This window comes from Chiloscyllium punctatum, unplaced genomic scaffold, assembly GCF_047496795.1.
Source record: "Chiloscyllium punctatum isolate Juve2018m unplaced genomic scaffold, sChiPun1.3 scaffold_352, whole genome shotgun sequence".
In the NCBI taxonomy this organism is placed as follows: domain Eukaryota; kingdom Metazoa; phylum Chordata; class Chondrichthyes; order Orectolobiformes; family Hemiscylliidae; genus Chiloscyllium; species Chiloscyllium punctatum.
The window spans coordinates 102,136-117,759 of NW_027310086.1; the positions used below are offsets into that span (position 1 = coordinate 102,136).

A 15,624-nucleotide genomic window follows, 5' to 3' on the forward strand; every position below is an offset into this window, starting at 1 on the left:
ATAAATGTTGTTATCTGTAAAAAATCACAAGGTTGTATCCTGAAAGAGGAAGGTGAGGGGGGTGTAGGTTAATATTGGACAAACAGTTATAAACATCTGTTTCCCAGTTCTGCAAAAAACATAATAAAACCACAATCAAGAGGTCATAAGGTTCAGTATGGATAAAGAATGGGAGGAAATGTTACTTTAACAATGTAAGGAAGCAGATGGTAGTGGAAGAGGATACACTAACAATGGACCACAGCAGGATGTGGTGAAATGGCCAAACAAGACTTATACTTTGTTATGTACAAGGTTGGATAAGGCAAGAGAAAAACAACAGTAATGGGCGCCAGGTTTAGAATAGTGGGAGGAGGGAAAGAGAATTGAATTGTATATAAGTTGTGTACTCGTTAAGCTCGGTGTGCCTATCTTATAGGCGCCACGCTATAATAAACGATACTGCTGCTTCAGATCTTGTCTCGGACTGAAATTATTGAAGTGAGTGGGTTCTATTTCCCACAATTGGGGGCCTGTCTGGGATATTCTTCCATCGCCGGGGGAGTGGCTGGCCCTGGACACTGGGACGACACGTCCTGTTCCCGATTGAGGAGCGGTCTCGTGTCCCAGTTTGGTACGCTCCCTTGGGCGACTGGTACGAATCCTGCAAGAGAGACATCTGAATCAGACAGTGAAAGGAGGTCGATGGAAAATACAGAAAAAAGGGGCCAGGCAACTCTGTGCACAGACCAAGGTAAGAAAACTGGCTTTTAAGTATTGCCTTGGTGGTCGGGAAAAGGGGTATTTAATCGCTGAGAGACTGGCGAGGGTCCTGAGAAATGGGGGGGGTAGGGAGAGTATGTCAAACTGCGACGAAGTAAAGGAAGAAAAAGTCCCTGCTAACATTCCTTCAGAAAGTCCGTTGGGGAGGATGTTAAGGAAATGGACAAGTAAGACTTGTACAAGGGAAAAAGATAAAAAGAAAATGATGAAATATTGTTGTTTATTATGGACCAAAGAACCAATCCTTCGTCCGGCTGTCTTCTGGCCAAAGTACAGTTCGGACGAGGATTGGGTCTGTCAGTATTTAGATCTGTATGTGAATGAAAAACAACCTTTTATTCTAGAGGAGGCAGACTATGTGTCTTGTTGGAAGGGCAGTTTGGGAATGATGGTAGTAAAGACAAAGGATTCCCCCTCTGCCCCACCCAGTCCCTGGGATCCTCTTGGCTGCTTCCCCGCCCCCCCCCCCCCCGCCCACTGCCAGGATTTAAGAATCCTGGCAGTTCTCCACGAAATTGGAGAATCATTGGAAGGAACTACAAAATGGAAACAATTGGGAAAGGACTTATCGAAATGTGAGAATTTGCAACGGGGCATCAGATACTGGGTGAATTAGTGCAGTTCAGCACTAAATGGGTGAGTTATGCTGTGTTGCACTAAATGGGAGAATTGAGGCAGGACAATATCTTTTGGGAGACTTAGTGTACCGCACCCCTAAATTGGGCGAGGGCATCAGTCAGTATGGGGATTCGAGTGAGGCAACACTGAGTGGGCTTCAGTAATTGAGGGGAATGGTGCTAACCAACACTGAATTAGAGAATTGGTGCGGGCCATCTGTAAATGAGAGAGCTGGAGCACAGTGGAGCTAAATTAGAGAATTGGTGCATGGCAACAGTAAATGGGAGAATGAGAGTAGCGCACCCTTAAATGGTAGAATCGGGCTCGGGCATCAGTTGCTGTGGTGAAACGGTGGGCTATCACGGTGTGAAACGTTGTTCTAGCTCTCTGGTTTCCTTCATTACTGTCCTGGTCAGGGAGGCTGGGGATTGGTCCTCTCCATCAGATGGAGGGACCAGCGCATTGTTGACCCAATTTAATCAAGAATGGAATTGGTCATCTTCACTTCTCATGGTTCATTGTTGTTCTGTTTTGTTGGATGTTACTTGATCACTTTCTGGGACTTGACAATGCATTAAAGCGCCAGTCTGTTTGGAAGCACGGTTTGGAATTGTCTCGCTGCCATTTGTGTGAGCAGTACATGACATAGACGACTCGCACTCCCTCAAAGTCAGCATGCCAGTGTGTCTGGCAATGGTTCCGCCTTTTCTGTTCCACGCTAAGAGCTGTCAGTTTTTGGATTCGCTGGAGTGCTGAGGGGGTAACACAATTTGTGTGGTAATTTTCTTCAGTCTAAACTCCACCCTCCAGGAAAAATAGCCCAACGCGCTGAGTAACAAACAGTACGAGTTTTTAGCAAATGGTCTGTTCAAGCTGGTGTCAGCTTCTGGAGCGTGTCAGAGTTGCCAAGCACGGAAACAGACCCTGCGATCTAACTTGCCACTGCTAAACAGATAACCGAAATTAATCTAACCAATAATTGCCAAAATGTGTCCCTTATCTCTCCGAACCCTTTTAGATGCCTTTGAAATGTTGTGAGCGCACCAGTCTCTGCCCCTAAATATGACAATTCATTCTGTACACACGGAAGTGTCGGTGTTCAAAACAAGTGTCCCTCAAATCCCCTTTAAATGTTACTGTTCTCACATTAAACCAATGTTATCTCGCTTTGAACTCATGTGCCTTGTGAAAAATTACTCCCTGACTCTTTTCTCTGTCCGTCTGCCTCATGTCTTTATAAAATTCTGTAAGGCCATTCCTCAGCCCTGAAGCTCCAGGGAAAACTGTCGAAGTCAATTCAGCTTCGTGCTATTGTCCAAACAGTGCAAACCTTGGAAACCCTTTCAAATACTTTCCAAATTGCATCACGTTCGTTTTTGAATGCGCGAAATGTTCGTGACTGAAGTGAAGCGATGCTGAAACACTAGTAATGACAATTTTGACATTCTGGCCCTGTAAGGTGGCGTGGCCGAGTGGTCTAAGGCGCTGGATTTAAGCTCTAGTCTCTATCGAGTCGTGGGTTCGAATCCCACCGCTACCACGATAACTAGTGTTCTACTGCTGACAGTTGAACATAGCAGGCCCTATGCGTTTTCGTTGTTGTGTTTGCAGCTGCTCAGGCCTCTGTTCCAGACTGACTCTGAAAACAGTGTGGGTCCTTGCAGTCGAAGCCTCCTCAACCCCTCTGCTTTCGGAAATATGCGTGGCCAGTTTCTGTGTCTCAAATAGTCAGCGCGTTTGTCTGAAAGTTCGGTGGTTCGAGCCCTCCCTTCACACTGAGCCTCAATTATTTCAGTTCAAGCATTGAGACCAACCATGTCCCGACACTGCAACCACGAGAACTCACCCGAGTCTGCAGCTGGATGTGGCCCCAATCTCTCCAAGGCCCCGCTGCCAACAGAAAGCGGCTTCTGCAGCTTCAATCAGCGGCTTCCTGCTCAGCCCTGGGACACAGCACATGGAAAATCCTTCCCCAGGAACGGCTCTTCCCGTGTGAAAGGGACAACCATTCCACTTTAAATTGGACACGGCTTCAGAGGATTGTTCCTGTTCTTGGAACGTTTCATAAACAAAACTCCTGTCTCGCAAATAAGAAGTGGGAAAAGTTGTTGGCAGGAAGACTAGAGAAAGTGTTGACTGTGAGGACTCTGTCTCGTCAGCAGGTGGGATTCCTTACACTCCAAACAGGAATGATTGGGTTTCCTTCGGGAATTTCCCAATTGATTTACCATCTGCCAGAGTGAATGGGAATCACTCCGGAGACATAAAGATGAGGATAAAAATATGAAAATATTTATATTGAGTCTTAAATCCAGAGACAAGTGTTAAATAGATAATAATGTTCTGAAGGAATAATAGCTGAGAAATGGAAAGTGTGAATGATGACATTTGTGATTGGGAGGAATGAACTGGATCCTTGTAAATTGCAATGCCGGGTGAAATATGCTCAGTATGAAATGACACACTCACCAATCGTGAGCCAGGCCCAGCGATTTTAGTCCGAGAGCATGAGATGCTTAATCTCAAGGCCGTAGGTTCAAGCCTCACGATGGGCCCTTTCCCTCCTTTAAAGAAATCCAGCTCTCTGCTCCACTTGCAGTATTGTAACCCAGTGTAGGGGTTGGTTTGGACACGTCGATCCGACTATGTTTGATCACACCTCTGTTCCTGAGTGAAAGCTGTCTCCACTTGCCCATAAGATGGAATCCCATCTGCTGACGAGACAGAGTCCTCACAGTCAACACTTTCTCTATTCTTCCTGCCAACAACTTTTCCCACTTCTTATTTGCGAGACAGGAGTTTTGTTTATGAAACGTTCCAAGAACAGGAACAATCCTCTGAAGCCGTGTCCAATTTAAAGTGAAGTGGAGCCGTTCCTGGGGAAGGATTTTCCATGTGCTGTGTCCCAGGGCTGAGCAGGAAACCGCTGATTGAAGCTGCAGTAGCCGCTTTCTGTTGGCAGCGGGGCTTTGGAGAGATTGGGGTCACATCCAGCTGCAGACTCGGGTGAGTTCTTGTGGTTGCAGTGTCGGGACATGGTTGGTCTCAATGCTTGGACTGAAATAATTGAGGCCCGGTGGTAAGGGCGGGCTCGAACCACCAAGCTTCCAGCCAAATGCAGTGACGATTTGAGACACAGAAACTGGCCGCGCGTATGTCCGAAAGCAGAGGGGTTGAGGAGAGTCCGACAGCAAGGACTGTTTTCAGACTCAGTTGACCTGAGCAGCGGCAAACACAACAACGAAAACGCAGACGGCCTGCAGAGGTTCTGCTCTGTTCAACTGCTTACCGCGGAGCAACCGCTGGTAGCGGTGGGATTCGAACCCACGACTCGATAGAGACTGGAGCTAAAATCCAGCGCCTTAGACCACTCTACCACAGAGACGCAAAGCGCCAAAATCTCATTACTAGCGTTTCAGCATCGCTTCACTTCAGGCACGAACAGATCGCGCATTCAGTAACGAACGTGGAACAATTTCGAAAATATTTGAAAGGGTTTCCAAGGCTTGCACTGTTTGGACAATAGCACGAATCTGAATAGATTTCGACAGTTTTCCCTGGAGCTTCAGGGCTGAGGAATGGCCTTACAGAATTTTATAAAGTCATGAGGCAGACGGACAGAGAAAAGAGTCAGGGAGTAATTTTTTACAAGGCACATGAGTTCAAAGCGAGATAACATTGGTTTAATGTGAGAACAGTAACATTTAAAGGGGATGTGAGGGTCACTTCTTTTGAACACAGACATTTCCGTATGTACAGAATGAATTGTCATATTTAGTGTCAGAGACTGGTGCGCTCACAACATTTCAAAGGCATCTGAAATGGTTCGGAGAGATAAGGGATAAATTTTGGCAAATATGGTTAGATTAATTTCGGTTATTTGTTTCGCAGTGGCAAGTTAGATAGCAGGGTCTGTTTCCATGCTTGGCAACTCTGACACGCTCCAGAAGCTGACACCAGCTTGAGTAGACCATTTGCTAAAGAAACGCGTGGTGTTTGTTCCTCAGCGCGTTTGGCTATTTTTCCTGGAGGGTGGAGTTTGGCCTGAAGAAAAAAAACCACACCAATTGTGTTACCCCCTCAGCACTCGAGCGAGTCCAAAAACTGACAGCTCTTAGCGAGGAACAGAAGCATAAGAGAAAAGGTGGACCCATTGCCAGACACACTGGCATGCTGACTTTGAGGGAGTGCGAGTCGTCTATGTCATGTACTGCTCACACAAATGGCAGCGAGACAATTCCAAACCGTGCTTCCAAACATACTGCAGCTTTAATGCATTGTCAAGTCCCAGAAAGTGCTCAAGTAACATCCAACAAAACAGAACAACAATGAACCATGAGAAGTGAAGATGACCAATTCCATTCTTGATTAAATTGGGTCAACAATGCGCTGGTCCCTCCATCTGATGGAGGGGACCAATCCCCAGCCTCCCTGACCAGGACAGGAATGAAGGAAACCAGAGAGCTAGAACAACGTTTCACACCGTGATTGCCCACCGTTACACCACAGCAACAAAAACCGGCAGGCAGATTCAGTGTAGGATCTGGTTTCACATCAGCAATGAAATATCAATCCCCACTCACTTTCAGGGAAAACGGTGCCCACCGTAAATTGTTCGCAATATGAATCCCCAGCGCAGTCTGTTTGGTCCCCGGGTTATACTGCTGTACAGACTTTCATATGGACAAAGTCCTTTTCAAAGGGAGTGTTTGTGGCTGTCCATACGACAATGGCAGCTGTTGCCCTCACTCTCACTGCCGTTCCTGGCCGTGTACGGGTTGCCATCCTCACCTTGTTCCCGGGGGTTCAGGGTACAATACTCTGCTGCAGAAAACCGGAGCGTTTTGGAGCAGAAAGATGTGGAGGCCGTGTGCCTCCTGCAGTTGGTGTTGGAATGTTTGGCGGAGCTGGGAAGATGGTTTGCAGCATTTTCCTCACATTTCTGGGTGCCATCCTCAGGGCTGCAGAGTCTGTTGTGAAGCGCTGCTGTCCTGGGGCAGTTGGAATTGATTTGGTTTCATTCCCGCTGCTTCCGGTTTTTGGGGTTACAGACTGGGTCCAGATGAATCTGTTTATTGATGGAATCCGCAAATGAGTGTCCTGCTTCTAGAAATTCTCTGTATGCCTTCTGTTTGCCCTGTCCTATTACTATTGTGCTGTTCTCACCAAACCTTGCCGTCTGGACGGATTGCTACTCGGGACAGCTGGTCCGTGACAATTCCTGACTGCCACACAATTTCTTTGCCAAGAATGATATCCCCCCGATTTCATTCCCAGATATCTGGCACACGAAATTCCCAACGAGGATATGCCACCAGGCAATTTGAAAAGGATACTCCCCGTTATTAAAATAAATTGCTGGGAACTGACAATCAGACTCCTCTGAACACACTGGGTTACAACAGACACATAAACCGACAGCCTCACTCAGACAAAACTCCCCAGAACACAACACCCAATACCCATCATGTACAAACCTGGTTGTGTAGATTCCACGCAGCGACTGCATGAAACACTATATCGGAGAAACAGGCCGACAACTTGCGAGCTGCATTCATTAAGTTCAACTCACCCATAAACTCCACGGACGGCTGTTCCTTGGAGCTATCCACAGGGAACTGAGTGTCTCGGATTCCGGGACTTGGAACTTGGATCACATGACCGTCTGTGACACTGGTTACTTCCGGGTGTGACGTCACTCCTGATGGAACACATGTCACTCCCGATTGCTCATTGAGAAATACATCCACCATAGCAGCGCCGAGAAATATTTCTGTTGTGTTTCTGGTGTTGATCCTGACATGTCCTCTAGTGCTGAACTTATTCTGTGTTGCCTGATGGATCGGTGTGTGTTTCCGTAATCGGATTGTGGGCAGTCATCTGCGGTTTTGCTGCACTAATGTGTGTTGGAAACCCAAGTCCACCAGTCTCTATTTTGTTTTTCTCAAATTATGCACAATTGCAGCACAGTAAAGTATCAATTAATATTGGGAGATGACATACAGAGGCGTGTGAAATGCAGAGGTTTTAGTGACACTTATACAATGGTTAGAGATTACCTTCATTCAGGAGATAAGGATGCAGAATGGGTTTGGGAAGAGATTAGGAAGAGTGAGGAAAGAACTCACCAGCAGATGCAGTTTACAAGCCCACTTGCAGTAACCACAATGTGAAATAACATGTACAAGAAATAAATAGTGTGTGAGTGATAAAAGATGGCAATAAACATGGGTGGGTTTAATTCCCCGCTCCCACTCCCGGTTCCATTGTAAAGGAAGTTTGGAGAACAATTATCAATAAATCACATATGTCCCATAGAACAACGTGAGTCATATCTTGGCCATCGATTACTTTACAGGAGACTTAGTCTCTGTCTTTTCTTGGAAACCATCTCTTTCATTGTGAGCATCAGGAAAGGCCATATATTTTGCCAGAAAACAAATGTCACTGACCTTTATTGGTTTATATCCAAGAACACTCAAATCAACAGCTCCCTTGGTCAACTCTACCGCCCACTTTAGCAAAGAAATCTGGGAAATTGACCGTTTGAGTTTCCTTTCAATAAATAATTGTGACTCCGTTTGCCTGCAGCCATCTCTTCCTAACTTTGTGCTTTCCTTCGTTTACAGTGGGGTTTAACATCTTCCAAGTGACAGCAAAGATATTAGAGCAGTTGGAAGCATTTTCGCCTCTCAAGTCGGCGAGTTTTCAATGAGATCACGGGCTGATTTGTTTAATCCTCAACTCCCCTTCTCAGCCTTATCTCCCTGGCCCTTGATGGTGAATTGACTAAATGTCTGTCTATCTCAGCCTTGAGGGCCCTCTGTTGGAAAGAATTCCACTGATTTGCTCCCCTCTCATCGAGAGAATATCCTCCCCATCAGAGTCTTCAATGTTTGACCCCTTCCGCTGTGATGAGGCCCTCTAGTCCCATATTATCCTGGGTGTAAATCAGAGCAGAATGAACCCCTGAAGGTAGATCTACACTCTCTACTGCCAGCTGTGAGTATTTGAAAAAAAAGTCATGTTTTCACATCTGATGAACCAATTAGAGCTGATTTTACACATTAGATTTGCCAATGGAGAGTCTTCTTCAAGAGCACTTCAATGGCTGTAATTCAGCTGGCAGTGTAAGTGCTAGTCAAACACAAGGACACTCGGTGCACTGCTGTGTTTATGAAGCTCTCTGTACATGAAAATGGATCCTTCCCATCCCCTTTACCTCTCATCAATGTGGGTGTCATTCAACTTGATCTCCCAGCATCCTCCTCCGTTCTGAACCAAGAGAGGGTGACAGTGAATACTGGGGTCATGCTGCGGACAGGAAAAGTCAAATACTGGTGTTTCAGGTTACAACTCTCCATTCTAGGAGAAATATTAAGCCACTTGTACGCAAGTGTGTTCGGGGCAGAGTGATTAAGGCGATGGGTTATTAATCCATTAATGTTTCCCCATGCAGGGTCAAATCCTGCCGACTGCATCTTGAACATCTTCCTGTACGGTGCATTCTCGATCAAACGTAGAAATCCCCTGTCAGCAAGGCCAGGCCAGTTATTTGATTAGACACAGGCTGCTCGAGTTCTTAATCAGAAATATCCCACACTCCAACCGTTATTTCTGTTTCTCTTTTCACAGATACTGCTAGACCCATCGAGCTCCTGCAGTATTCTGTGAATGTACTGCCCAGAAGTGCTGCTTTTTATTAGAATCCTTTAATCCCAGACCCTCTGTTCACTGCCTCTGGTCAGTGGGAACACTTGCTCCTGCTCGTCAAAGTGCCCAGGCCCACGGTTCCCACTCCCATCATTATAAACAGCCGCAGGAAATTGCCGGTTAACCATCTTTACTCCAAAGAGAAACTCACCAGCCTTGGGAATCTCTCCACAAAACGGGACTTCTCATCCCAGGACACGGTATAAGACAGAGGATTGTGAAGAGATTTTGGGAAAATATTGTCAGTTGGCAGGTGCACAAATGTTAAAGGCGCATCCCTTATAACACAGTTTCCGGCTTTGTGAATCTTCGGGAACTCTTTGGGAAATAGAATCAGAGGAGGATGAAGAAGGGTGAACTGTCGGGCTGAGCAGAAACAGTCAAGACACCTTCCCCTTCTTTAAGAGGACACAACATGAACTGATCGGAGACATTGAAAGAAATCTCGTTCCTGTACATGAGGAATACAAATCTCATCTGGACTCTAGATCAATGAAATAACTCGGGACACAAGACACTGGGAGGCTCGAAGGGAGATGGTCCCGGTTGGAGGAGAGCTGGTTCCCAGTGACATGGGTGTGTCTGTAGTGGGTGGGATCAGACTGTTCCCATGTCGCCATAATGAATGTCTCAGTCTATATTCTGGCAAAGTAAAACTGATAGAGGACAGTTGGCTTTCTGGGAATGGCAGACTGAAGTGGCAAGTCAGTCACAGCCTGCTTTAGAGGATCGTGCAAGGTGTTAGGTTAGAAGTTTCAGCGCATTCGACTGTTAAATGAAAGGTTCCTGGTTCAAGAGCCCCCAGGGCGACAGCGATGGTTGTTCTTGCTGCATCTGTTTTGGATGCTGCACAGTTTCGTGTGTCGAGTGGGGTCAGGAAAATGTTCTCCAAACGGAACCCTTTCGTGTGAGGAACCACAAAGAAGTTTCTGCATTGCTTTAATGGTTCATGTAAAGAACTGTGGATTCTTGGAATCTGAATCAAAAACAGAAGCTGCTGTCGAATCTAACGGGTTTGGCAGGACCTGTGGGAGATTACCGAGTTCTGATGAAGTTTTGAAATGTTGTCTCTGGTTTTCTCTGCATAGATGCTGTAAGATCTGCTGAGTTTCTCTTGCAATTCTTGTTCTTGGTTTTAAATGAATATCCGTTCCATCTATCAGGATGATACAACCAGACCCACCATGCACCAAAATGTAACGCTTTTACAAACTGTGAAGTGATTGGATTCAAACCAACCCGATAATGATTCACTCTTCCTCAGCTCCACAATGAGAAACACCTGGAAAATGAAGAGGACAGTGTGGTTCTGTAATCGTCGATGCGTTTTTGAGGCAATGGACTTGAAATTCATTTGGCTTTCCCCTCACAGCCTGGAATCCTACCGGTTGCGATTCAGTAACGTCAACAAATAAAAAGGGAGATTACACCCCATCTTCATCTTTCACATACAAACCACAGGAGAAGGGAAACAAGACATTTCAGACAGGGTGGGAATGGGGGCAATCCACAACCCTCTGCCTTTCAGAGTGAAACACACAGAAATCCCCAGAGAAAGTTGAGGCATTATGAGTTGAACAATTCCATCCCGACTTTGTTGAAGCTCCGAGCCAACCGTTGGAAAACGAGATGGAAGCAGTCAGGGGTCAGTCTTCGACTGGTGCAGACTTGATGGGCCGAAGGGCATTTTCTGTGCTGCAGACCTCTTTGACCAGTTGCGGTGAGCTGGTCGGAGAAACTGGCGGATGTGAAGCCTATGGAACGGGACTAATCCTGAGCCCTCTGTTTGTTTCCATCTGTGGGTAAATATGAGGTGGAGTTCCTTGGCGGTGATACAACATAATGTGACCATGTCCAACTTCAGTCCCATTGTTGGGTCATTTAAGATCACAGGGAGAATCCCATTTAGATTCACCCTGGTAACATCAGAAACGCAGGTTTATGGGAACTGGGACTAGAATAGATGGAAGTCCAATGACCCGCACCGCAGATGGGCCGAAAGGTCTTTTTCACGCTGTAAAATCGGAAGAAAGGGAGAAACTAATCTGCAGCTAAAATAATCACAGATGAAAAGACAAAAGCGGTTTCCTGATGAAAACACATAGTGCCTTTTCTTTTTGCTTTCCCTGTTAGCCTCCTGGTGAGGATTCAGTTTTCTCACTGTTGCAGCAAGTGGACTTTTCCCCGTACCTTTAATCGTGGGGTCAGCCTTCCCGAAGCAGGGAATGAAGTATGGAGCTGACAATTGATCAAGTGTTGTCCCATACTTAATGCAGAGGACCTTTAAACAAAGCACTGTGAATGCTGGAAACCTGAATTAGAAACGGAAATTGACAGAGAAACTCGGCAGACTTGGCAGCATCTGTGGAGAGAAACAGGTTTAATGTTTCAGATCGACAGAACCAGACCAGTTATGTATTTTATTGTTTTAATGTCAGAGTAATTGTCAGTTTTATTAGGCAAATCAACATATTAATCAGAATATTATATTAGCCGAGAAATGTCAACTTTCTGAATGTCAACCGACCTTTCCGGGTGTAATGCTGATTCCGTTGCCTTGAGCTGGTGAAACGCTGACCTTCAATTGTTCTTTTTTATTCCCCTTTCTGTCAGCGAGCACCCATTTTAAATGGAGAGTTTCTATTTTCAGGATCTCCCTCAATATGCTTCTCTACTCGTCTATCATTTCCTCATGTGTATCCACCTCACTCTCTCCCACATGCCCCCACTCTCTGTCTATCAATATCCCTTATTTTCCATTTCTGCTCTTTGAAAAGTCTGACATTCGGAGATAGTTTGAGAGTAGACCTTCTAAGCACAATTGCCGAAAGTGTTTGGTGCATTAGGCAGAAGGAAATGGGTCTGTGTGGGTTACTCTATGGAGGGACAGCATTGGGCCGAAGGGCCGGTTTCCACACGACAGTGAATATAACCACCATGTTCAAAACTCATTCGTGGCCTAGGACGCCACTCACTGGGATAGGAATCACTGTCCATCCCTATTTACTCCAGAGATTGAGATGTTGAGTTACTTTACAGAACCCTGGAAGAACTCATGGTACAGCCTTGATACTGTTAGGGAGGGAGTTCCAGGATCCAGACCCAAAAGCACTGTAGGAGCAAGCGAGATATTTCCAACTCAGAAAGACGAGGTCCGAGATGGGTGATTTGTGGTTACAGTTCTCTCATGTATCTGTTGCTCTTGTCCTTCTAGATAGATGTAAACAATCACTGGGTTGGTCTGGGTCGGTGTTCTGTGAGGAAACAGGGATTAGCTTTCAATAAGATACCTCACAAGAAGAGAAATAAATCTTCATTTCCTGAGTGGGAATTGTATCCCGGTCTGGGCATTACAAACTCAGGCTCCGAACCAGTGACCCTACTGAAGCTGACAGTAACACTTGTGACCTGATCTGTCCAGACTCTGTGTATGATCTTCAAGTTATCATCTTCTTCAGCAGCAATGTTTCTCTCTCTAAGTTTCCAAACAATTCATATTGCTGCCCTGGTTTCAATGTGAAGAAAGCGGAGCTGTGCTAACCTGATTTACTGCAGGAAGGTACAGAACAGTTTGATACTAACAGCGGCTCGTTTTGAGACGTTGATCTGCGGTGATGGGGCGGCCCCAATAAAGCCTTCGTTCAAATCGTCTGATTCCAAATTCCATGTTGGAAATGACCAGAGGTTTCTCGCTGAATTTGTTCAGGACCTTTACCGGAAGTGACACTAAATCCAAGTATGAAAGTACATTTCAGTGGAGTGCATCATAAGACAGCGTAGTGACTGTGAATAAAATGCTGGAGACGTCCAGCAGAAGAACAGGCGACACAGAAGCAGGTACCTGAGGACAAATGTATTTGCTTTGCCATTGAAAGGCCCTGTTACACAAAGTGGATTATCTTTGCTGGTTGATCACCTTATGAATGTTGTTTCCCAGATCTCCATGTTTACATCACATATGGAAAGGTGTCCAGCGTGTGTGTGCGCATCCGGCTAGTGAAGCAATAGATAAAACATCTGACTTTGAATCAGACGATTGTAGGTTTACATCCTACATGTCTCGAGTGTAACGTGTTAGTTCAGCCAATTACATGTTGTCAGTTCCTATTTCCTTCGGTTCTTTCGAGCTGCAGGGATTGGATCAGTGTGTATTCAAATGGAATGTTGTTTTTGGGTCCATTACAGCTCAATGTCAGACAGGTGTATGGCTGGTCCTGTTTTGTCAGGTTCTGAGGATCTGAATGATTTGGATCAGTGTGTTGTCGAATTTAAAACTTGCATTTCGGTCTCTTGTCCATTTTAAATTCCAGCTCTGCTCCACATCTCTCATTGCCTGTCAAACTGGCGAGTGGTCCACCTAAAGCTGCCTTTGTCAGAGAAGCTGTTGTGTGGACCAGAGAGCGGAAGTGAAGCACAAGGAGCTGGTATGATCCTGAGACATCTGTTCCTCCCGGGATATGTTTCTGTGTGTCTCCCTCTGTGGGTGAAAATGAGGTTCAGGTCCTCAAGGTGGTTCCAACACAATGTGACCATGTCATACCTCAGTCCCATTGTCGTGTCGTTTAAATTCACAGTGAGAATCGCGTTGATATTTGCTCTTGAAACATCAGGACACATAACATTTTGATCCAAAACTCGAAACTGGGACTGGAATACATGGATATCCGATGAGCTACAATGCACGATGGGCCGAACGGTCTCTTCCCACTCTGTGAAAGCTCGAAGGCAAGGAGGACCTAATCTGCAGCAAGACTGATCAGAAATGAAAAGGCAAAAGTGTTTTCATTCTGAATAAATGTAAGGGCGCCTTCTGCCTTCCCTTGGAGTCTAGTAGCCAGCATTTGGCGCTCTCACCGCCGTGACACTGGTTCTATTCCCGGTCAAGGAATGCGGGCTTTGTTCTGCACACACATCGTGGTAAGAATATTTCTGACCACTTTTCCAAAGCTGGCAGAACATCGGTTTTGTGCCAACCGTTTGAAAGTTGAACAGAAAACCAAGAGATGCAGATGTTGGAAATCTGAACCAAAAACAAGAATTGACGTGCAAACTGAATAATCCTGACATCATTTGTGGGGAGAAACAGAGACAATGATTCACAACGACAGCACCAGATTAGTTCTTCATTTCTAGACCACAATGCCGGGATAGTGGTCAGTTTTATCTGTCGAATGAGGATAGTTATCAAAATCCTGTTTTTTTGCCAGTTTGCAGCCATGTCGACCCGAGATCTGATTCTTTCAGGGTCTCCCTCAAGATGGGTCTCTAATTTTCTGTCTTTATCTCTGTGTATCCACCTCACCCTTTATCATATTCTTTGACCCTTTATTTGCCAATATCCCTCATTTCCCATTCCTACTCTATGAAAAGCCTGACGTTCAGGGATAGTTTGAGAATGGAGCTGCTGAGAGGTTTTCTGGAACCTGGCAGGAATCTGTAAAACTTGGCTCACATTCTATGGATAATACGTCTGCCACTTGGATGTGATACAAGGGGCATTTCTTCCTCAAAATATTGCAACCCTTTCGAAATTAAAGTTGCATTCCTTATCCAAGAGAAAAAAACTACAACAAAGGAGAATATGGAAGCATTACTGATGCTGCAAAATGAATGAATGGTGACAGCAGAGAATGAGGGTGACCCACTCCTGGTTTCTGTGCCATAACCACAACATCCCACGGCCTTTCTGCTGTGTCTCCTGCCTCACCTCGTTATTCCCACCAAACTTGGAATGAAGGAGGGTGAATAAAAGTGGAGGGGAAGAAGGAGTGCTTTTGGAACAGCAGCAAGAAACTCCAGGTTGGTGTATTGGTTAGGAAGGACAACATGCACAGCTGGAACTAAACCAGGAAAAAGGAGTGGGTTTACCAAACCATAACAGGCTCGAACTCAAACAGGATGCTGAGTCCCTTCATCAGTAACACGACCCTTAATAAAAGGTGAACCTATGACCCTTCAATACAACAACCGGGCACAGCTGTGATTGGACCCTATGGTCAGCTGCTTCCCAAGGAGGGGTTTGAAATAACTAAGGGACGGCCATATGTGCAGTTCCTTAACCACATGACCACAGTAACTCGGAAATACATTTCTGTATCAATATTACTCAGTGTGATTTGCAATCAAACCCCGCTTTTGCAAAACCAGACATTTCACGATTGAACATTCTTCAATGCAAAGGCACATAAAAGGGCAATCTTCTCTTACATTGGCTTCAAACAGGTATTTGTATCTGTTGAAACTGACAGGACAAAGGGGACATTTTTCATCCTCTTGGGGAGTATTGACGGCTTTAATACACACAGAGGTAACCTCACACAAAGAGGAACAGTGTCATTGCCATGTATTGCCCAGGAATGGTGTGTGATCCAATGTAAACAGTTTGCAGTAAAGGCTGACCCATTAGCAGCGACACTGAGCCTTGCACCACCAGATCCAGACTCACTTCCTGCCTCATGCCTCCCAGTCATCATTGTCATTCACGTAAATTTCAATTCCCTGCTCCACTTCCCAACTTACTACCGATCTCCT

The 15,624-nt window shown here is 45.6% G+C and overlaps 1 non-coding gene across 1 annotated transcript; it reads left to right on the plus strand.

Annotated features, from left to right (window-relative positions):
- The first annotated feature begins 2,838 nt into the window (after nucleotides 1-2,838).
- Nucleotides 2,839-2,920, plus strand: trnal-uaa (transfer RNA leucine (anticodon UAA)). The gene has a single exon. It is a non-coding gene; the product is annotated as a tRNA-Leu (tRNA).
- The last annotated feature ends 12,704 nt before the right edge of the window (nucleotides 2,921-15,624 follow it).